General features: G+C 38.7%; 1 long non-coding RNA gene across 1 annotated transcript in view; it reads right to left on the reverse strand.

Annotated features, from left to right (window-relative positions):
• LOC137040852 (uncharacterized) overlaps positions 1-24,965 on the reverse strand; it is a 91,958-nt gene that overhangs the window by 43,533 nt on the left and 23,460 nt on the right. Inside the window, exon 2 of the long non-coding RNA XR_010897998.1 lies at positions 5,606-5,663. This is a non-coding gene — a long non-coding RNA (uncharacterized lncRNA). The remainder of the gene's footprint in view (positions 1-5,605; positions 5,664-24,965) is intronic.

Below are 24,965 nucleotides of genomic sequence, written 5' to 3' on the forward strand. Positions count from 1 at the left end.
ATATATATATAATATATATATAATAATATGTACACAAATATAACTGCTTTTACTGTACTTTGATCAAATAAATGCATCTTTAAAAATATAAATATATATTTATAGTTAGCACATGCATCCCATGAGAAATGAATCTATGCCTTCAGTGCTGCTAGTTAACATCTGTACTGATGAATTCTAATGATGTTAGGAGAAACATCCAAAGACTATACTCCATTAAGTCTCATGAGCTATGAAACAGCCATCTGGGTCCCTAATACACATGCTCACACGCTTTTACTCCACAAAGACACCTATCCTAGTGCAGTGTATTTTCACCTGTCTGCACAATCGAAATGACTGATTTCACTTACTCAGAAACCAAGAGGAAATCTGAATAGGGTACAGAGCTTAGGACACATCTACAGCTATCAGAATGACTCAGCCAGTATGCTGCAAATGTGGTTGAAAGCAGCCTTCAAACAGACTAGAAAATGCTCTCTTCACAGCAGCACAGATCAGGTAAACAGTCTCAGCTGGGGTTATTGATGCTTAATTGACTTCAGTACATTGCAATTCCATTTGCTTGGTTAAGCATTTGAAGGCATTAGTGAAGTTCACGTACATTGAGGGATGTTAATGACGACTGCTCTTAAAGCATTGGCTCCAAGTAGCACATCTGTTGCATACAGAAATAATAATGAATACGACATGAGGTGTTCCGGATGAGATTATCCTATTCCTTGTTTGCAAGTGACTTTGATTTACTTACCCACTAATGCCGGCATCTCGGACTGAGGCTGTATCTAACTACATTGGATAGCTTTTTCAATATATGACAAATAGATTATATCTGTTCGTCAATATTTATCAGTACTTATCCACCACAGAAATAATGAGGAGGTTGATTGCATTTTTTGAAAAATACCATGCATGAAATGCCTTTCCTCTGACCGATCGGACTGAGATAGCTATTGGTTAGCATTCTCACCGATGCCTACACCAACTGTTTGAGTAACACAGAATGCACACATTGTAAAAGCATTGCTCATGGGAACTTATGATGCTAAAGATTTATGAAATAGTAACATGATAATGCTGATTGACTGAAGGCTTACAGCAACACATACCGTACAGGCCTAAACCCTTCACCAGTGGCTAACATGGGATGTGAATTCAAGTTGGTGGTTTAAGAAAGCCTAAAAAAAAAAAAAAAAAACACTTTCACTATGAAACATCTAATATTATATAACAAAAGACATATATAATGTATGCTGCATGCAAACAAATATTACATATTCTTCTAAATAATAATTAAATAAATACATAGCTACTTTTTAAAGGGGTTGCATGCGATTTGACTTTTTTTAACTTTAGTTAGTGTGTAATGTTGCTGCTCGAGCATAACCAGTATCTGTAAAGTTACAGCGCTGAAAGTTCAATGCAAACGGAGATATTGTCTTTTAAAGTTAAGGCAGTTTATTGCCTACAAACATGGTCGGTTTGGACTACAACAAGCTTCTTCCCGGGTTGATGGCATCATAAACCTGTTAGCTATATATGTTAGCTATTAACATAAACACTGCCACCGCGAACACACAACGAAGTGGACGAGGCCGCGTCGCAGTCATTACGGAAGAGAGAGCTGTTGCAGGAGGCTAGAGTGTTGCAGACATGCCATCGAAACAAAGTTATTTTCACCCCAAGTGCACAACTTCTGTGTTTGGCCTTCCTCAGGACACTGGTTTAGGGAGCAAAGGTCACAATTTGTGTTTAATTCAGTTCCTGCTGATTACTATGCAAATCTAGCCATCTGTGCTGCACATTTCACGGAAGACAGCTTCAATATTCTTCACGAGTTCAATACTGGATTTACTCAAAGGCTCAAACTAAAAGATGAAGCAGTTCCCACATTAAAGGCAGAAGCTGCTGTTTATGGGCCTAAACCTGTAAGTACATGTCTCTTAAATGTGTAGTTTCTGTGTGTGTTTTGGTTGCATCAAGACCAACGCGGTTCGGCTACGCTAGGCAGTTAACTAAAATGTTTAATACTTCTCCAACAAACTACAAACACCAACGAACTTATATGTAACCACACCCGCGAACATCTTTTATTTATATAAAATATATAAACAAGTTGTTCATGCTACAAATAAAACATTACCTTCACAAACAAGCTACTACTCAGTCGTGTAGTCGGATACATTTGTTTAATTATTTTATATTATATATATATATATATATATATATATATATATATATATATATATATATATATATATATATATATATATATATATATATAATATAAAATAATTAAACAAATCTTTGGAATCTTAAACAAATCAGGGATTTTTTTCTCTCTCGCTGCACTACAATCCCGCTACTGAAAAATATAGTTGATAGATACAGTTATCTAAAAACAAATAATTTAAAAAAAGGTACTACCCAAGCATTTTTGCATTTAAAAGATATTTAAGCAGCCATCCAAACACAGCCCTGGTGTCTATAGGCGAAAACTTCTCACAAGTTATTTTGGCAAAAACGACATGTACCCAAATTCAAGGTTTTGTGGTTAGAAGTGGGTTACTCATAGCCGGACTATATAGGGTGATGGGTCTATAGTTAACCAAGACGGTGAAATGACGGCTATCACTTGCTGGGTAACATCGCTGCTTTAGGTTTCAGACTTGTCCTGTTACTTATACAGCAGCAGTCAGGGTAGCATCATATTTCATTTTTGACATAATTGAAAACAAGGCTGTGAGGGATAGAATACAGTACAGTGTGGTAAAAAACTACTTTCAGTACACTAAAATGCCATAAAACAATTTTATAAGTTGTAAGTTGTGAAAATTATGTGCCTTAGGATCTTTACATCGCATGCCATTGTAAAGACTGCAGTCTATCCCTCACAGCCTCATTTTCATCTGCATTTAAAGCAACCAAAATGCACATTTCAGGTATTCTCATTCATGAGGAAATACCAAGGCTGTAAAATAACACCAAACATTACCCAATCGGTTTCAGTTTACAACCCTAAAATATGAACATAGAGCTGAAACAATGGAGCCTCCAGCTTGTAAATGCCCAGCAATTTGTCGTTATGTAAGACAAGCACACTGAAAGCGCCGGCCCACAGGCCAGTGTTTGCATTTCCTGTAATCTGAGAATCTGCTCAGTCAAGCATGATATAAAAGGCTGCATGTTTCACCAGGTGAATATGCTTGTCGTTTTATTGCATTTTTCTGTTGCTACATGTAGAGAACAACTGCACGATGCAGAGACTCACTTGCATAGGAATAATGTAGGTAGTGAGGTATCTCTTAGAGCAGGGCCGCTCACTGCTGTGTGGAAGATTGTCTTTCATTGCATCATACTGTTTGGAGGACAGAGCTACAATGTCATCAAGATATGGCCGCAAGCCAAGAAACAAAGCTCCCCTAAATATCTATCTAGGTTGCCTGATGTGCTGGCACCCCTACCTGTTTATAAGGACGCCATTGTTATACCATAATTAGGTTGTGCATCAAATAGTCTCTAAAGACCAGCGGAAGTTAATAAAAGCTACCCACTTTGGCAAACAGTGATGTTATCATCTGCACACAAAAGACATGCTTTTAAAAATGAGCTGTAAAAAAGGAAATAACTGGTCAATTGTCAAATTAATTTCAAATTAGGACTGTAACTAAAATATGCACAAAAAAACTGATGAGGCCTTCTAGTATTTTCTGCACTTTTTCTGAGATGTTTTTATGTAATTGTGCTCAGAAGTCCAAATGTAATGCTTTAAATACCATATTTTATGTATATATGTATGTGTGTGTATATCAAGCACCTAGGCATGCAGACGGTTCTACAAACAATTGGTCGCTCTCAGGAGCTCAGTGAACTCGTGGTACTGTGATAGGTTACCATTCATAATAATGGTATGGTTGATTAGAATCTCTTGAAGCATCGAAAATACATTTTGGTCCAAAAATAACAAAAACTATGACTTTATTCAGCATTGTCTTCTCTTCCGCGTTCCTCCAAAAAGATTCAAACGCTGTGAATCGATCAATGATTCGGGTCGCCATTGTCCGAAGCATTGATCGATTCACTGATTCATTAACCATTTGAATCTTATTGGAGAAACACGGAAGAGAGGACAATGCTAAATAAATTCACAGTTTTTGATATTTTTGTACCAAAATTTATTTTCGATGCTTCTAGAGATTCTAATCAACCAACTGATGTCTCATATGGACTACTGTGATGATGTTTTTATTCCCTTTCTGGACATGGACAGTAAAGTGTGCATAGACTCCATATGCTCTGGGACTAAAATATAAAATATCTTAAACTGTGTTAGGATGATGAATGGAGGTCTTACGGGTGAGGAACGACATTGGGGTGAGTCATTAATGACATAAATTTCATTTTTGTGTGAACTAACCCTTTAATGCTTCAGCATACCAAGACATTTTGGACAATTTCATGTTCCCAAATTTGTGGGAAAAGTTTGGGGATGGCCCCTTCCTGTTCCAACATAACTGCACACCAGTGCACAAAGTAAGGTCCATAAAGACATGGATGAGCAAATTTGGTGTGGAGGAACTTGACTGGCCTGCACAGAGTCCTGACCTCAACCTGACAGAACACCTTTTGGATGAATTAGAGTGGGAACGGCAAGTTAGGCCTTCTCGTCCAACATCAGTGCCTGACCTCAAAAACCTCTTTATGTTCCCATAAACACGCTCCTAAACCTTGTGAAAGCCTTCCCAGAAGAGTTGAAGTTGTTAAAGCACCAAAGGATAGGCCAAATCCATATTAAACGATTAAGAATGGGATGTCATTAAAGTTCATGTACATATAAAGGCAGGCGTCCCATAACTTTTGGCAATATAGTGTATGCACTTTTATGGATCAGGGTGGAAGAAGAATTCTTCATTTCCCAGAATGCATTACCTTAAATTTATTTGAATTCCAATTCAATAAATTCCTCTTCCTGTCATTCCAATTCAGCTGGGTGTTGTCAGTTCAGTTAAAATGCACACTCACTATTTGAAAGCAAAGTCTTATTATAAAATTTGCACAACCCTGTCTTCATAGTGCTCTACTGTATGTCACAGTCTTCGAGTCTCATTCAAAGACTGCAGCGGATGACAGACATCATCGTGCCAGAAACCCACTGTGGCGAGCTGCTGATGTGTTTCCTGTATGGCACTGGCCTCTGGGCGCAGAGATGGTTTCTCATTTTGTCCTTGACTACAGATTATGGGGAAACCATTGCCAGGCCGCAGCATGAAACGCCTAGCAGAGCGACAAAGACACTGCTGGAGACATTTGGAGAAACCCTGTCAATATTGCATGAGCGTGTTCTTGGGGTTGTGCATGTCTGATCGCTCAGAACATACATAAAATAATGTTACCAAGTACCATAAAGATCAGCCATTCTCCATAACTCATTTTAAAGCAACATTTTGAGTTATTTTCAACATGAGATCTTTAGATCATGTTTTTGGTCTGCTGTCAATAACTCAGCACTTCCTCAGAGTGCATAAGCAAACAGGAAACACATTTACAGTAAAACACTTATAATGGTAAGCTTGCCGCACAGGAAATTGTTGATAAAATCACTTACCATTGCAAGTTAAATCCTCATGTTACCATCCGCAAACCTGGTTACTTCTGCTTGTTATCTGTGTAAGGGCAACAGGAAGGGAAATGAAAGGTAATTTAGCTATCTGTAGCCTTAGCCTTGCTTATGTATTTTTTGTCATCATTATAATTTTTTCTGTTATTTGAGGAACAACAATTTTTAAACAGTAAATATAAAAATCTTTTATGTTGTTAATGAGTTTATGATCATCATTATCATAATCAAAGTCTGGGCAATGCTAAAACAATACAATCTACAATCATTTGAAGAGTGACAAAAATAATGAAGGCATGGAAAATGTCACATAACAAAAAAAGTTGTTGAAATCTGTTTTAATACTACCAAAAAAAAAGAAAGTGCCTGTAGTTGTCTGTGGTAATTGACAGCAGGCCACATATGTTGTACGTAGCCATTAAGTTGAAAATAACCCTTAGTTTTCCTTGAATTGGGATGGTGTCCATTACTTTGTTGAACTTCTAAGTTGTAAAACACGAAGACTGCCTCCAAGTATGATGTAGTAGTTTAGTCTGTCAGACTAACCACGCTGAGATCATAATGTAATAGTAGCTCTCCATGGGGTGTGTCCTTCTTAAACCCTACTGAGATCTGCAGAACAAAACCTGGTTTTAGTTGATGAGTTACTGTCAATACACATTTGCCCTTACACTTAAAAAGGATAGTTCAGCAAAAAAAAGTGTTATTTCACCCTAAAGTGAATTTTTTAAAAAAAATTCACCCTCACGTCAGTCCAAACCAGTAAGGCTTTCGTTCATCTTCAGAACACAAATGAACCTCACTGGTTCTTGCTGAAGCTCAAACGTGCTGCGTAACACCAGAATGAACCTCATTGGTTCTTGCTGAAGCTCAAACGTGCTGCGTAACACAAGAATGAACCTCATTGGTTCTTGCTGAAGCTCAAACGTGCTGCGTAACACGAGAATGAACCTCATTGGTTCTTGCTGAAGCTCAAACGTGCTGCGTAACACCAGAATGAACCTCATTGGTTCTTGCTGAAGCTCAAACGTGCTGCGTAACACGAGAATGAACCTCATTGGTTCTTGCTGAAGCTCAAACGTGCTGCGTAACACCAGAATGAACCTCATTGGTTCTTGCTGAAGCTCAAACGTGCTGCGCAACACGAGAATGAACCTCATTGGTTCTTGCTGAAGCTCAAACGTGCTGCGTAACACGAGAATGAACCTCATTGGTTCTCGCTGAAGCTCAAACGTGCTGCGCAACACGAGAATGAACCTCATTGGTTCTGCTGAAGCTCAAACGTGCTGCGTAACACGAGAATGAACCTCATTGGTTCTTGAGGAAGCTCAAACGTGCTGCGTAACACGAGAATGAACCTCATTGGTTCATGCTGAAGCTCAAACGTGCTGCATAACACAAGAATGAACCTCATTGGTTCTTGCTGAAGCTCAAACGTGCTGCGTAACACAAGAATGAACCTCATTGGTTCTGCTGAAGCTCAAACGTGCTGCGTAACACGAGAATGAACCTCATTGGTTCTTGAGGAAGCTCAAACGTGCTGCGTAACACGAGAATGAACCTCATTGGTTCATGCTGAAGCTCAAACGTGCTGCATAACACAAGAATGAACCTCATTGGTTCTTGCTGAAGCTCAAACGTGCTGTGTAACACCAGAACGAACCTCATTGTTTCTTGCTGAAGCTCAAACGTGCTGCGTAACACGAGAATGAACCTCATTGGTTCTTGCTGAAGCTCAAACGTGCTGTGTAACACCAGAATGAACCTCATTGGTTCTTGCTGAAGCTCAAACGTGCTGCATAACTCAAGAATGAACCTCATTGGTTCTTGCTGAAGCTCAAATGTGCTGCGTAACACAAGAATGAACCTCATTGGTTCTTGCTAAAGCTCAAACGTGCTGCGTAACACCAGAATGAACCTCATTGGTTCTTGCTGAAGCTCAAACGTGCTGTGTAACACCAGAATGAACCTCATTGGTTCTTGCTGAAGCTCAAACGTGCTGCGTAACACGAGAATGAACCTCATTGGTTCTTGCTGAAGCTCAAACGTGCTGCGTAACACGAGAATGAACCTCATTGGTTCTTGCTGAAGCTCAAACGTGCTGCGTAACACGAGAATGAACCTCATTGGTTCTTGCTGAAGCTCAAACGTGCTGCGTAACACGAGAATGAACCTCATTGGTTCTTGCTGAAGCTCAAACGTGCTGCGTAACACGAGAATGAACCTCATTGGTTCTTGCTGAAGCTCAAACGTGCTGCGTAACACGAGAATGAACCTCATTGGTTCTTGCTGAAGCTCAAACGTGCTGCGTAACACAAGAATGAACCTCATTGGTTCTCAAACAAGTGAACATGTTTAAGCTTCTGGTTTACCATATCTGATTTGTGCGCTGATGAATGTTTATATGTGAATAAAAGCCTAAATGAACTCTTTTAAGAGTATAAAGCGATTGCGTCTCATAAAAAAATGTACGATTTACGATCAGATCTCTTTATGAACTTTTTGAAGCATGGTAGTTGCGTATAGCTGTCAATGCAGGGGCAGAAAAAACAAACGTCTTACGGGTTTGGAACGACAGGAGGGTGAGCAGTGACAGAACTTTTATTTTCGGGTGAACTAAGCCTTTAAATTAGGTGTGCATTTATTCCCTCATGTCATTACCAACCCATTTCTTTACCCAAACTAGTCCCTGTGCACACTGAGTCAGAATATGGTGTTTTTTTAAATAAAGATTATATAATTATCCCAGCTGCACCCTAAAGGTAACTTGGGTTCACCTCTCCACATTCAAACATGCTTCACATGTTCAAATAAGTCTCTTTTCTCCAAGATATTGACTGACTGCTTGTTGCATTGCTGTAAATAACAATCAGAGACATTTGTGCGTACACAACCAAATTACTGTCATGCTGTGCGCTTGCATCTGAGAGCTAAACCCATCTCAGCCCAGCAGCCGATGGGGATTCCTGTTTGGACGCGTGATATAGGTCACCAGCAAAGCCGTGCGGAGCACCAGCCACTCAATATGGTTCGGTACGTGTCGTTTTGTTCATGACCCACTTGCAGATCGAAGGAACACAGTGTTCCCCTATCGCTCCAGTTGCTATGGTAACACGGCGGGAGAGAGACGCAGGCCGTGGACATCATTTATGCTGCCAGGCAGGGATGTGAGCGAGAGGAGAGTGACAGAGGTATGGAGACAGACTAACCCACAGCGATCAATACATCTACATGGGAGTAGATTTATGAAATCCCATGAGGGGAATCCACAACTCCCATTCATTAAAAAAGGAAAGGGAAAACCACAGTTGCACATGTCAATTAAGTCTTTCAACCAAAAGAGACTTTTCTGCCAGTGGAGAGAACAAACTCAACAGCTTTACATATAAATAAAGGCTTTTCCACTCATCTGAATGGAGCAGAAACCCTGTAAACTTAATTTGGTTTAGTGATACATCAGGCTTGGCTCATATAGAGAATATGGAGCGCAAACTCAAAGAGGAAAACCATCTTAATTTTATTCAGTGGCCCAAATTGCAATGTAAATCAATGAAATCTTTATAGACTACTTGCATAAATGCATATAAATATATCAGTTGTCACTATTTCTCCCACTAATACAGTAAGTCTTATAAAGGTTATATTTAAACGATTAGTTTTATGATCCAAGTTATGTTTTTATTGTAGGGGCAAAACGTATAATAATATATAACACAATAATGATTGAGAGATAATAAGCATTAAAGGGCTGGGAAGATGAATCTGTATTTAAACTGGGTCATCAATGTAGTAGAAATGTGAAATTATTTTTGAATTTGGTGCCTTCTAGACTGAGAAAAGACAGGAAATGTATTTTTGTCGAATGGGGATGAAAGACTACAATTCCCAGAATGCATCACTTCCCTGTGAGGCCATTCTCAAAGCCACCGCTACCGGATTACTGTGACTGAGTTGGAGAAGACACTACAGTTTAAAACTGAACGTGTCTGTTCAATATAATGAGTGAGTCACCGCGCGAGTATCACAGCACTGAGCACTAACTGCAGGAGTGAGATAAATGAGCTGAATGAGCTCTCGTGATGAGAGCTGAGGTAATCACGACTACACTCGCAGCATACATTCACAACACAAGTTCAGTCTGGTGCATTTCAGTTCATGCCTTTGCAAGCTTAACTTTCATAGAAATTAATTTGAGAAGTTAAAAGACTTCCATTGCTCACCATAGCTCCGTTTAAATGAGTGCCTGTAGCTGAGCTGAGCTCTGAATGTGATCTCCATCCCCATGAGCGGGTTCAAAACATGCGGAAATGACTCCCTCTGCTGGCTGTAGTCTTTAGCCTTTGGGCAAACATTCCTCCTATGATGCAAATATCGTCAATTTCCATCATAGGAGGAATTTTTCCAGAAATAAAATGCATAAATCTCTTGTCTCAGGGGGATATGAGGGGGGAAAGCACAATAATTTGAATATACTCCAGGGTTTCTACTGATACAAGGCCATATGCTAATCGCTGAAGTAACCCTTTAATCAAAAAGCCTTAATGTATCGTATTTGATACTCACATTTTACTTGGGGTCAAACCGCATTCCTGGTAGGGGCAAATACTTAAAGGGATAGTTCACACTGAAACGAAAATAAAGCCATCTTTTACTCCCCCTGCTGTTGTTGCAATGCCCTACGTCCTTCTATCTTTTTCAGACCTCAAAAGCAGAAATTCTAAAAGGAATAGTCCTGCACACGCTCCTTCCTATAATGGCAGTGAATAGCGGCCAGGCTATAAGTTTACAAAAAATTATACAAAAGTATCCTCACACAATGATACAGTGAAACACATGCCATATATGGAAAGTGTTCAGGCAGAAAACGATAAGGTTTTGCGAGAAAGAGACCTTCTTGTTAAGTCAAAACACTGAGCCCGGCCATTAGTGTGCGCTCCTGTGAGTGTGTGAGCCGTCAGCAACCGCCGGCACTCATGCTTTTTTATTTACTGGTTGTGATGTCACAAAATGGTGAAATTTACCTCACAGCACACACTTATATATCCCAAGCAGCTTACTAATGTGAAACGCAAAAATAAGCAATAAATCAATATTAGTATTACAATCATTATTACAACACAAATACTGTATGGCACAGTATATGACAGGATGGTCAAGAGGTTAAGGTGTTTGACCTAAAGGGTTAATTCTCCCAAAAATGAAAATTCTCTCATTAATTACTCACCCGTAAGACCTCCGTTCATCTTCGGAACACAAATGAAGATATTTTTTGTTGAAATCCGATGGCTCAGAAAGGCCTTCATTGACACCAATGTCATTTCCTCTCTCAAGACCCATAAAGGCACTAAAGACGTCGTTACAAAGCCCATCTCACTACAGTGGCTCTACAATCATTTTATCAATGACGAGAATAGTTTTTGTGTGCATAAAACATAAAAAATAACGACTTATATAGTGATGGCTGATTTCCTGAAGCTTCTGAGCTTTATGAATCAGTCTATCAAATCAGCGGTTCGGATCGCCAAAGTCACGTGATTTCAGCAGTTTGGCGGTTTGACACGTGATACGAATCATGAATATATACGCTGATTCATAACACTCCAAAGCTTCACGAAGCAGTGTTTTGAAATCAGCCATCACAATATGCCGTTATTTTAATTTTTTGCGCACAATATTCTCGTCGCTTCATAAAATGATTGTAGAGCCGCTATAGTGAGATGGGCTTTGTAACGACGTCTTTAGTGCCTTTATGGGTCTTGAGAGAGGAAATTACATTGGTGTCAATGAAGGCCTTCCTGAGCAATCAGATTTCAACAAAAATATCTTCATTTGTTTTCCGAAGATGTCTTACGGGTCTGGAATGGCACGAGGATAAGTAATTAATGACAACATTTTCTTTTTTGGGTGAACTAACCCTTTAAGATCCAATGGACAATTGTTCACATGTAGTCTGGATGCCAGCCGACATTTTTAGGTCGGACGTTTCGGTCTGGACTCGATCCATAGAGGAGTAATTATCTCAAAACAGAAACTGTTCGGACCAATGAAATCATCAGGGCGGCCTTTAGACGATGACGGACAGATGATCAACAGTAATCATCACGTCATCGAAAGGGCTTGGATTATATTTGTTCAAATCTTAAACTGAGAGCTTGTTTGTATATGCATCACCTTCACAATTTCTCTCAGAAATGATGATCATGTTGGGTAAGTACTCTGTGTATCATTAAATACTTTTATTTTTTTACAACCCCGGCAAAGATTGTTCATTCCAGCGCACGAGCAGGTTGCCAAGTTTTTACAACAAAATCCGCCAACTACTAGCCCTAAACAATAGCTTCTCGGGGGGTTCTCCGGAAAAAATAGTGTTTGGGGGGTAAACTGTGTGTTATTTTGGTAAGGTTGCCTGCTAAAATTCACACTCATTGGTCTATTTATCACATAATAGTCGCTTCAACCCGCGGACATAGAAAACAAAAAACGTGGACTTGGCAACATTTAACATGCGTTGCTTCGTTGCTCTGATTGGTTGTAGGTCTATCCAATTGATGGCTTTCCTGGTTCGGTTGAAACACGCTCCATAATCACAGCCCAATGGAGCAGTTTCAGACTCATATTCTGACTAGAATTGTGTATGACCACGTCAGGCTAGTCCACATGGTTTCGAAACCCACTCCTGGAAAAAATAAATGTTTGCAAGGTAGCCTTGTTGTAGCCATCACACTGGTTTTGTGGGATCACAAATTTCAAGGTTGTGACGTCACAAAATGGGTGAATGTTTACCTGATGAACATTAGATTTATTCAGCAGACACCGAGATGGGGACTTATAAAATGCAAGTAGTAATACATTTGTATTAATTCTTATAGCAATCGCAATCGGATTTGGCAAAACAAGAATTTGAATATAGGTTATGCACAAATTATTCAGCTTTGATGAAGTCATTTGTACTGCATTGGTAATAAGTTTTTTAAATAATTTTGGTTTCTGGATGTCCAAAAATGATTAAATAACAACATACATTAATAGCACAGTAAGTTGCTATTTTATACATTACCATTTAAAAGTTTGTGGACAGTATGTGTGATTGAAGGCAGTCTCTTCTGCTCACCAAAGTTGCATTTATTTGATTAATCTTACTGACCTCAACATTTTGAATTACAAAGTCATTTGTTCACTCCAGTGCTTGAATTAACTTTAAATTCAAAGATGCTCAGTTTTTTTATGTCACCTTTTATTTTAATGAAACCAAAATATCTGTACATCAGTGGATGTACCGTATATATCAGGAATGGGGGACATTTGTTTTCATTTTGGGATTTCGCTGGAATGAATGTCAAGCACTTTAATCAATGTCTCTGCTTATTAAACCACCATGTCTCCGCTTATTATAAAGCATAAAGCAAACAAGCCATATGTTCTGGTGTTCTACTCTTTGTGGATTTCAGCGTATATTGACATTGAGTCACTGTTCATCCCTCTCACGTGGATTTTCTGAATACATTTGAATGTAATCACTCCAGGGCTCACATCAGGTCTGATGGTGAACTGCTTACCACGCATTCTCGCTGGGAAGGAAGTCTCGTCCCACCGGAATGCCGATCAGCTACACTGCACCTGTTGTCTATGCTGAGACATCATCTTTATGGCTGATTAGAGCGGTGATTACTTCCTGATAGGCTGGACCGTTGGGTTTGCTGGGACTGGTTCTACTGCAGCTCATTAGAAGAAGGCCAGTGAAGTCTTACTAAGCAGAACTTGCAGAAGGTTTGGCCTACAAAGTGCAGCCGGCAGCAAAAACACAAGAGAGAGGAAAATTCCATTTCATCATTGTACTATAATATTCTACATTATGCTGCATTAAGAAAAACCATGTTATTATGTTTTTTATTTTATTGTCTGAAGTGGACTTATGATATCAGTCACGGCTTTGCAACACAAACAGTTGCAATTTAGTTTTGCATGGCCATTTTACACGCCATCTAAAATTTAAAGGGGCAGTAAGCAATTTTTGAGAAACACTGATTGATATTTGAAATCAACCCAAACATGCATACACCTACCTTCATTGCTCCACCCCCAAAATTCATGAACATGCAATGCAGTGATGTCTCTTTAAAAAAAATTAAGCTGCTAAGATGATGAACAACAAGAAAGAACAATGAACATATACAGCACAGAGAATACAAGCAAGATGGTTATAAGTCGCCTGCAACAAACAATAGGTGTTTCTCAATGTCAAGGATGCTTCCTTGGAAGGACGGATCCTTCAAAGTCACTTCCTTCAGAGGCTAGGCGAGGCTCCTCTTTAGCATTCGGAGAACACATAAATGGAACAGGCTAGCAAGTGCACGTCATTGCGTCATTACGTCAGTAAAAAGGTCCGTTGGCCATCAATAACGTTATGTGTAACGTTATTTGTATTTTTTTAATATCAATACAGTAGTAATTTGTACCGGTATTTAAACGTTAAACTTTACTTATATTTACTACGGTTATAACAAATGTTTTGGTAACGTAAATAAAAGCATTGTGGCAAGCAGCGAGGTGAGGGTCCGTGAGAGCGGCCGGTGGAGTGATAATGAGCGGCAGCTGATCGCCGCCACACCGGTCTCGGCTCACGGCAGTGACGGGAGTATAAATGGAGGAGCATGGAAGACGAGAGAGGACCAGGCCTGGACTTTATGTTATGGTTTGTTTATGTTTTATTATCTGTGTGCGGGCAGTCGCCTGTGAGGGGGCTATTATAAAGTTGTTGAACGTTTGCCGGTTCCCGCCTCCTTCCTTCCCATATACAAACTCCGATACAAGCATATTTGCCCCGTTCACGCTCCGAGTCCGACTCCGGGAACGTCTGATAGCAAAGCTGCGCGCATAGGATTGTGGGTGATTTGAGAACGCGAAGTGCGCGAAGGCTACTCATATGCATCCTTTCCTGTATATGACATATTTTTCGAACGAAGTACTCAGTCCTTGGTTGAATTCCGAGGATCCTCGACATTGGAACAGTCCTTCGTCGGATGTCAATGACATAGCATCCTTAGAATTCTGGCTTCCGAGGATCCTTCCTTGACATTGAGAAACGCCTAGTGACACTCAAAACTGTCCTGTTTATAAAGCTAACATTACAAAAGCTCATCTTGGTTCTGTGAAATATAGCAAAATGACTCTATGGAACAGAAACAATGGAACCTCGGCAGCTGTTTTAAGGCCTTCTTCATCCACATACATTCATGTAAAGCAATATATAAATTAATTTGAAAAATAAATAAATCTCATTTATCATAGTTATAGTGGAAACCCTGATGCAAATCATGTGAAAAGACATTTAGAATTAAACAAACTTTTTTTTAAGACTATTTGTAAATAGCATCTATTATCTTTGTCTGACTTCTATACCAACATAGTTCATTGTTCATCAGGGCATCAGTTGCTGAATCTGAAAAGGCAGTAATATATAAATATAGGGGGTCAAATGTTAATGAGTACATGGCTGTGATGTCATGATGATTTCAGAATGACCCATTTTTTGCAGCTTTGTTTCAATAAAAAGACTGGAGGAGTAAAGTCATTGAACTTCAAAATCATTTACATGTACACCTGATGCTTTTAAAGTCGACATTTTCTTCCCTATGGCGACGTATATACGAGTGAGACGCGTTCTCGAACGAGATAAAATGTACGGCGGGACTTGATTTTGTCTATTTGGAATTGATTGGATTCTTGGATCATTGTGGTTTGCTATTGGTGGATCTCATGTGAGTGAACACATCCTCAGAGAAGAGATGTCACTGCAGGAGGGAGGGAAGTTTTTTTTTTTTTTTTTTTTTTAAGAAAAGTTTTTATGTCATTAGATTGCTTAGAGCATAAGAAAAAAAAGACATTATTTTTTGGGAAAAATTCTACTGTATTTATTTTATGATATGTCTTCTGTAGTTGATACCAAGACTCAGTTGTTAAAAATAAATTATGAAATTGGATTTAAATTATAAATTGAACAGATTTAAATTATAATTACAAAATATTATCATATTTCCATAAGAGTGCTAAACATTAATGTCAGCCATTTTTAAAGATTTTTAAAGACTTTCTTTTTGTTGTCCTGGTGAAACCTCCAAACATTTGGTATCTGTGCAAAGCCCCTAATGTGCTCTTTACAGGACATCCCGACTCAAAAACTGTGATGAGTATGATGCCACAGAAACTCACTCAAATATAATGTCCACTACAGTGGAAAAAGTCTATTAATGGGTCCCAGGAGGTTAAAGATTATAAGGGCACATGAAAAACGGATAAATCATTTATTACACAATGCAATATTCCATATAAAATAAGCATTGTTGGCATGGTGACGTTAACCAAAGCAATTCAATCTGTGCATTTCTGAAAATGGAATCTGTGACCTCGGTATTGCTAATGGCACTCTAAACAAGCTACAAAAGGGGGGAAAATTGCATGGAAAAGCCTATTTTGCTACTTTTCAGCCTATATTTAACTTTTTTAGCTTAGAATAAATGATGTTTTCTGAAGCACAAAGCAATACCAAGCAGCACATTATCCACAGTCGGAGGGCGTAAGGTGGGCGGTGCAGAAACTGTGTGTCATCCTTAAAATAGCCGTAAATGAAAGCTAAGGCTGTAATCAGAGAGTCTTACTAATTAATGAAACATGAAGGCAAAAAAAGGACCCCAAGCAGATTGTGACCTCAATCCTCCTCTGCCTAAACGAACTCTCAGTGGAAACACCAACTATGCACAGCGTGACACTTTTCTTGGGTTTAGACTCAAGGGCATCCTTCGATAGCACATGGTGAATCACCTCCGCACCCATCCAGTGGGGTTTCTAGGGATGAGTCATCCTCATTAATGTTGGCTATTCTGGAACATCCACGCAGCCGCAGAAAAGCGTCTTAGGCGGGATTCCCCTCTCAGCATGCCCAACAGAACCCCAGCTGTCATGCAGTGCAGCGGATGGAGTCCAGCCACGTTGAGGTTTCAGGTAGTTTATCTGCACGATGAGTCATCGACCGTATGGGAGGGTCATTCGCACACTCGACCTTTATTGCACAGCAGAGATGAACTGTGCAATAATAAGAGCATTCAATGAAAGGTTAATGCAATGTATATTTTTATTCAAGATACATCTGTCCTTGCCACAAAGTAATCCCATCTGCCATATAGCAGTCATTTTTCACACATTAGCAACACATATATCATCAGAGGAGTCGATAAGAGCCCTAGAGGCATTTAGATGGGCTGGTTTCACAGAGCTATTATTCGCCTGCGGTTCCTTGACATCACTGACATTGAGCCCGTCCTGCTAATGCCTCCCCAGCCTGTAATGATAACACGTCTGTACGGATTTGAATTAGAAGAGACATTTGTCTTTAGCATGACATATATAATTATCCCTCCAGACCAACCAATATGCCACCATATGCTTGCAAGTTCCTGGCAAGAGCGTTGCATCTAAATCAATAACATCACCAACAAACATGCTAAATAATGTCTTAATAAAATATATAGCATAAATATAAATGCAAAAGTGTTGTAGGTAAAAAAAAAGTCATTTGCAAAGAAAATAATATATAAATAAATTATAATATATGTATATATATATATATATGTGTGTGTGTGTGTGTGTGTGTGTGTGTGTGTGTATGTATGTATGTACAGTATTGTTCAAAATAATAGCAGTACAATGTGACTAACCAGAATAATCACGGTTTTTCGTATATTTTTTTATGCAACGTGGCAAACAAGTTACCAGTAGGTTCAGTAGATTCTCAGAAAACAAATGAGACCCAGCATTCATGATATGCACGCTCTTAAGGCTGTGCAATTATATGGCTGTGCACTATATATGTGTATGTGAATATATATATATATATATATATATATATATATATATATATATATATATATATATATATATATATATATATATATATCTAGCTAACAACAACAACTCATTTTTTTTTCCTGTTTTCACCTCACTGTTATATTCTTATTTCAAGAGGTGTTCTGAGTAAATGATTTGTTTGTAACACATTACAAGTTTGATTAGTTCCCATTAAATTAGTTCCCAACCTTTTTTCAGTCATGGCATCCTTTGAAAATGTTCTAAATGTTGTGGCACCCTCTAACACACGTTACGCTAAGGGTGTAACAGCACAGATTGTTCATGGTTTGGTTTGTATCACGGTTTTAGGTTCACGGTTTCAGTACGGTTCAGTATTTGGTATGTTCAGGGAAAAGGGACTAATAAAAGTCCAACAAATAACTTAAATACAAGCAGCATCACAAATAAATACTATCGAGCAAAAGATACTAATAAAATAAACATACCTTTCAGTTTTTTTCAGGTGGGTCTAACATTAGTTTTTAGGTAGAGAAATGGAATAAAGTAATCAAATGTAAAATAACTGAATATTTAACTGTTTAAATTAAAAATTAATCATTATTAAACTTACAAAAGCTATCCAATCAAGAGTAGTGAGTGATGTCCTTATCTTTTGTTTGACATTGAACAGACAGCAGTAAAGGCTACTGCCCCTTTAAGACCCAATGCAAGGATAGTTGTCGTTTTTCTCGACTGTATAAATTTCTCTTAAGCCATACAGACTATGTCTGCTTGGATGGTCAGTGTATATTTTGGCCATTGGATTTTCCTTATAGAAACGGGTATTCAAAAACAAAAAACGGCTCCTTTTTCGTTTTTTCATTTTTTAAACAAAACGAAAAACAAGAATTCAGCATGATTTTTCGTTTTTCGTTCAGAGGTAGAAAATGAATAAACAGCTTGAATATTCGATTTCTACACATGGGCGGTAATTATACGCCCGTGTCTGATGATTGGTCAGCCGAAGATCAAACTGCTCTTCCTCAGTTCAGCACAGCAGAATAAAAGTCCTGTGCTGCTACAGCTGTAAGGATTGTTAACGCATTTATTGCAGCTACATTTAATCTTTTATTAATCAAACAACCAGACTAATGAATGGCTCGACACATTCAGGGGCAGAGCCTCAACCTAGACAGGGCTTTCTTCTGTGTAAAAATCCCCCCTGGGCCCGTTTAATACCGGGTTTCGGTACCCATCCCTAGGTCCTTGTAAATTTAAAATCCACTTATGGCTATTTAGTGTTGTACACAATGTTCCTGACATCTTCTCCTGTAGACTTCTGTTTTGTTTGGATGGGCAACTCTCAAAATCTCTGTGTCAGATTTTCTCTGTCAAAACAGCGCGGAGAGAACCCACATGCTGTTCTTTGGAAGTTAACATGGCAAAGAAAATAACACACCATTTTGTTCTGTATCAATTAGGCTAATACTCAATATTGATGAAATAAACTCAAAAACAAAGGTAGCTATAACTGCTGCGTATTTCCTGAACTTTAAGCCTACATGCTGGTCTTCGCTTGATTGTTTGGCATGTTTGTATGCTTATTTAGTTTATTTAACCCGACGTAATTTAAGACTTATTTAAGACTATTAATTTAACTATTGTTCTCTGGTTGTCAGTTATCAGTTTTGTATTAGTGTTTAAAATATTAAATAACTAATTATATTAATTTATATCTTAATTAACTTTTTTTTCTTTTTTTTTTAAGACTGGGCAACCGGGGTGGACAGCTGTAATCCTGCCATACCCAGGCCTATGTGAATTTATACACAGAGGAAAGTCCTGTCTAGGCTCTTTCCCTGGGGGTATGGGTCATGTCGAGCCATTCGTTAGTCTGGTTGTTTGATTAATAAAAGATAAAATGTAGCTGCAATACACTCGTTAAGAAGCCATAGGCCTATACTGTAGCAGCACAGGACTTTTATTCTGCTGTGCTGAACTGAGGAAGAGCAGTTTGATCTTCGGCTGACCAATCATCAGACACGGGCGTATAATTACCGCCCACGTGTAGAAATCGAATATTCAAGCTGTTTATTCATTTTCTACCTCTGAACGAAAAACGAAAAATCATGCTGAATTCTTGTTTTTCGTTTTGTTTAAAAAATGAAAAAACGAAAAAGGAGCCGTTTTTTGTTTTTGAATACCCGTTTCTTTAAGGAAAATCAAATGGCCAAAATATACACTGACCTTGGATACTCATCAATATGGACATGCTGACATACTTTTGTGTGAGTTTTTTTCCATTTTAGCGCAAGATTTGAAAGAGAACTCAATATTTGCGCGTTGTGAGACGAGTGTGCGCTTTGGGACGTGTGCACAGAGACAGATCTTACAGCGCGCGTCTCATTCGCCTCTTCTACACACGGGTGATGACGGAAAAACGACTGGTCATATTAAACATACGGCAGCACTCGCTTGCATTAAACATATTTTTTTTTATTTTTTTTATTTTTTTACAAAAGAGAGACCGTTTTGCCCACGTTTTTCTTTTATTATCACACACACATACATACATACATATACAGGTCCTTCTCAAAAAATTTGCATTTTGTGATAAAATTCATTATTTTCTATAATGTGATGATACAAATTAAACTTTCATATATTTTAGATTCTTTGCACACCAACTGAAATATTTCAGGTCTTTTATTGTTTTAATACTGATGATTTTGGCATACAGCTCATGAAAACCCCAAATTCCTATCTCAAAAAATTAGCATATCATGAAAAGGTTCTCTAAACGAGCTATTAACCTAATCATCTGAATCAACTAATTAACTCTAAACACCTGCAAAAGATTCCTGAGGCTTTTAAAAACTCCCAGCCTGGTTCATTACTCAAAACCGCAATCATGGGTAAGACTGCCGACCTGACCCTGTCCAGAAGGCCATCATTGACACCCTCAAGCGAGAGGGTAAGACACAGAAAGAAATTTGTGAACGAATAGGCTGTTCCCAGAGTGCTGTATCAAGGCACCCCAGTGGGAAGTCTGTGGGAAGGAAAAAGTGTGGCAAAAAACGCTGCACAACGAGAAGAGGTGACCGGACCCTGAGGAAGATTGTGGAGAAGGACCGATTCCAGACCTTGGGGGACCTGCGGAAGCAGTGGACTGAGTCTGGAGTAGAAACATCCAGAGCCATCGTGCACAGGCGTGTGCAGGAAATGGGCTACAGGTGCCGCATTCCCCAGGTCAAGACACTTTTGAACCAGAAACAGCGGCAGAAGCGCCTGACCTGGGCTACAGAGAAAAGGTTTACGTTTGTGTGGAGCGGCGCTATCAAAATAGGGGCGAGACCCTTTTGGGGGTAGGGGCGTGTTTGTTTTGGTGATTTGAACGGTTACCAGATAGCACTTACCCCACCTTTAATTAATAAACAAAAATATATGGAAGATTTATTACAAATGGATTTTTAAAAAAAAATCCCACATATGTAGCAAAAACTGAGTATTTGGGTCAATGCTTGTAAGATGTTTATATGGTCTAGAAACGCAGATCCTGTAAACTACTGTAGGCTACACATCAACCGCTGTACATTTTCTGTAGTCAGCGTGTGTTGCGTCAGTACTTCGGACTATTTAAAGTAGATTTATGCAGCTCTGCTGTTTAACAAAACGTCCTGTGCTGCTCTCACATCATCGGAGATATAGATTTCAACCAAAAACAGTCATGACAACACACTCATCACCACGGCAACCTGACTCATTGAGCTGCAGAGAGCAGGCTCGCCTAATGAGAGATACAGTGTTCCCTCTCCGCTCGTGGATGCGATTCACACGGCACCTGTTGATTTACACTCTACTGTCTGACAGAAAGATCAGTCGGCATTCACACAGCGTCTATTTCTGCCTTATCTCTTTCTTATTAATCTAGGATAGCTGGTAGACCTTGAGGAAAATTGCTCTTTCATTGCTCAGGAGACTTCATGGAGTCCTAAAGTACTGTATGTTTCATTTACGAACTTAGCCTCATCTCAGTTGATTTCTACAATTCCTTAATGAAAATAGACACAAATGGCAATAAGAGTTTTTTACATTTGGCAGATGCTTTTATCCTAAGCTCTTTGCACACTGCCTTTGATCAGTTCATGGGAGGCATTCACATTTGTGACACAGTAATTCACAGTTATGAGGGGAAAAAAAGCCAAAATTAACATACTAAGTCATCATTATGAGATAAAAAGTAAAAATAATGGGAAACACTTTACACTTAAAACAATAAAGAAGACATTATTAGTTACGACCCAACAATAAACAATACTTTTACAGCATTTATTAATCTTAGTTCATGTTAATCTCAGCATTTACTAATACATTTAAGATAAAAAAAATGTATATGTTAACATTATTTAGCCTAATGCACTGTGAACTAACATGAACATGTTTTATTAATAACATTAACAATGTTTAATAAATGCTCAAAGTTAGTTCATGCGTTAACTAATGTTAAAGGGGGGGTGAAATGCTGTTTCATGCATACTGATCTTTTTACACTGTTAAAGACTTGGAATCCCATACTAAACATAGACAAAGTTTCAAAAGTTAAGGTGGACGTTTGATGGGAGTATTTCTTTGTCAAAAATACTACTTCCGGTTAGTCATAAGTTTCGGCAAGTTTTTTGAGATCATGCGTCCCCATTGACGTTAGTGGGGGCGGAATTTCCTTGTATGGGCCTTACGGACAATTCTACCGGAAGCGCGTGAGAGAGAGCGAGGGAGAGAGCGAAAGCAACAGCCTACGCCCATCAAAGCGCTGGTTTGTAGATTGCTGGACAGGTGACAATTACACATAGCACATAATGTCACCAAAAAAGTGCGTTTTTGGTTGCCAGACCAAGACAGTCCTGCACAGATTCTCCAAAACCCCGCGTTAAGGCAACAGTGGATGTAATTTGCTTTTCCGGATCAGCAACTGAGTTGCGCGAATGTTTATATCTGTTCGCTGCATTTCGGTGCCGACTGTTTCATAAACAAGGCCCAGCTCGACGCCGCATTTTCCCAATCGCCTAATGCTGAAGGATGGAGCAGTCCCAACGTTAGAAGGGTGAGTGAGACTGCTTCAAATGTCTGTGTTTTTTTTAGTCCGCATACTGTCTACACAAACCACGCGTAAACACACAAACACACGTGCACAACTGCACTTCCCACATGTACACCTTCAAAGACAAAAATACGACGATATAATTCAAGTATAAATATGTAAATAACACAAGTCGCTAAGCATATTATATAGTTAGTGTATAACTTGTAACTTACCACATACAGACGTCCTGCTCTAGTCCATTTTGCTGCTGCTCCTGTTCAACTGCAGCCTCTGGGTCTGATTCCGGATCATAGATGTATGGCTGTATCTGATTAAAAGCCATATTTTTATTTTGAATAAAGTTTTTTTCCCGCTGTTAGGGATGACGGACTCGACTCAACACACAGCGCGCTGCTGCACACGTCATTATTTAGCTCCGCTCACACGACACGCCCCCACCCGCTCGGCTTTTTTCGGAAAGACTCGGAACAGCGCATCTTTCTTATATAATTATTAAAAAAATAAAGACTTTTCGGAGATATGCAGGATGCAATGCTACTCTATAGGTACTCAAGATTGACATGACACTGACTGAAACTGAGTGTTTCACCCCCCCTTTAACAAATGAGACCGGATTGTAAAGTGTTTCCAATTAGGACATGCAAATTGGAAATTAAAAAATTAAAAAGTCAAAATGACAAAAATTATGAATAAAACAAAAGTCCTAATTATGATATTAAAAAGTAACTGACAAAAATGGACAACAATAGTATAGCATAGTTCTGACTTTTATGTCATTAAAACGTTATTCGAACTTCTCATTATTAAATGAGTGGTTGCATGCGATTTTACTTTTTTAACTTTAGTTAGTATGTAATGTTGCTGCTTGAGCATAAACAGTTTCTGCAAAGTTACAGCGCTGAAAGTTCAATGCAAACGGAGATATTGTCTTTAAAGTTACTGCCAAAAAGTGGCAGTTTATTGCCTACAAACACGGCCGGTTTGGATACTTTTTAATCTACAAAAAGCTTCTTCCCCGGTCGGTGACATTATAAACCCTTGCTTGGCACTTCAGCCAATAAAAATACAGGAAACTACATTTGGCCATCTAACCAATTGACCATTGTGTTTTTCAGAGGGATGGGCTTCATAGAAGCAGGAAGCAAACGAGCCGTTCAAAGGACAGTGGAGACAGCGGTGTGGAATAAAGGGAAAATATTAAAAAAATACGGTGTTTTAAAAAAAAAGTATTAAGACATATTATACTGCGGCCCATAAACACAACCAAGCCTAGAAAAAAAAAACACAGAACGACCCCTTTAAGACTTTTTGTCAATTTTGTAATTGCAATTTTGTCACTTTTAATGTATGATCTGCCAAAGCATGTTTTTTTAATATTTTTTATTATGTGGTGGAAATGAGTTTCCTAAGATTTGATACCATGAGGGCTATAACAAAAGGAATCTATAAAATCATGCTAGTGATCACATGGACACTTTTGTTTACAAAAAAGCCAATTTGCTTCAAAGCAAATCTGAGATCCATCTGAGCTATTACCGAGAGCTTTTCTGACACTCCAAACGAGACGCATGTGAGATTACTGGGTCTTCTGAAGAGCAAACGTAGGCAGAAGTCTCAGTTTGACACGTCCTGGTTTTGTCGAGTTAGAAGCATTCCTGGGTCAGCATATTTTGTTGATCCTAGCTGAAACAACATTCCTGTCCAAAAATGTTGTCCTAAACATATTGTTGTAGTACTCGGTTTAGTACATCATTAAAGGGATAGTTCACCCAAAAATGAAAATTACCCCATGATTTACTCACCCTTAAGTTATTCTGGGTGTATATTACTTTCTTCCTTTAGACGAATACAATCAAGGGTTATATTAAAAAATGTCCAGGCTCTTCCAAGCTTTATAATGGCAGTGAATGAATGTTTCTGTTTTTTACATCTACCCATCATAAAAGTGCTTTACACGGCTCCAGCAAGTTAATAAAGGCCTTCTGAAGCAAAGCGATGTGTTTTTCCAAATAAATTTGAAGAAAACATTGCAGGATTTTTCAATAGCAACCAAAGGTTGAAGGTCCAAATCAATGCAGCTTCAAAGGATGGGCTTCAGAGGCTCTGCACGATCCCAGTCGAGGAATAGGGTCTTATAGCCAAACCATCCGCCATTTTCTAAAAAATAACTAATAAACACATGTAATAAACACATTTATATACTTTTTAATCTTAAATGTGCGACTTCGGAGTTCTGCTTTTGAAATGACGTCATCACATCGGAAAGGTCACGCATGTGGAAGTACCGACCCAGTGTTAAAAAGAACGAGCAAAAACAAAATTAAGCGGCCTTTACAAAAAAGAAGGAAAAACAATGTCTAACAATTTTGGAAGTTGGAGGAGAACATCAGATTGACATGAGAGTTT

This window comes from Pseudorasbora parva, chromosome 15 (genome assembly GCF_024679245.1).
Source record: "Pseudorasbora parva isolate DD20220531a chromosome 15, ASM2467924v1, whole genome shotgun sequence".
Taxonomy (NCBI): Eukaryota; Metazoa; Chordata; class Actinopteri; order Cypriniformes; family Gobionidae; genus Pseudorasbora; species Pseudorasbora parva.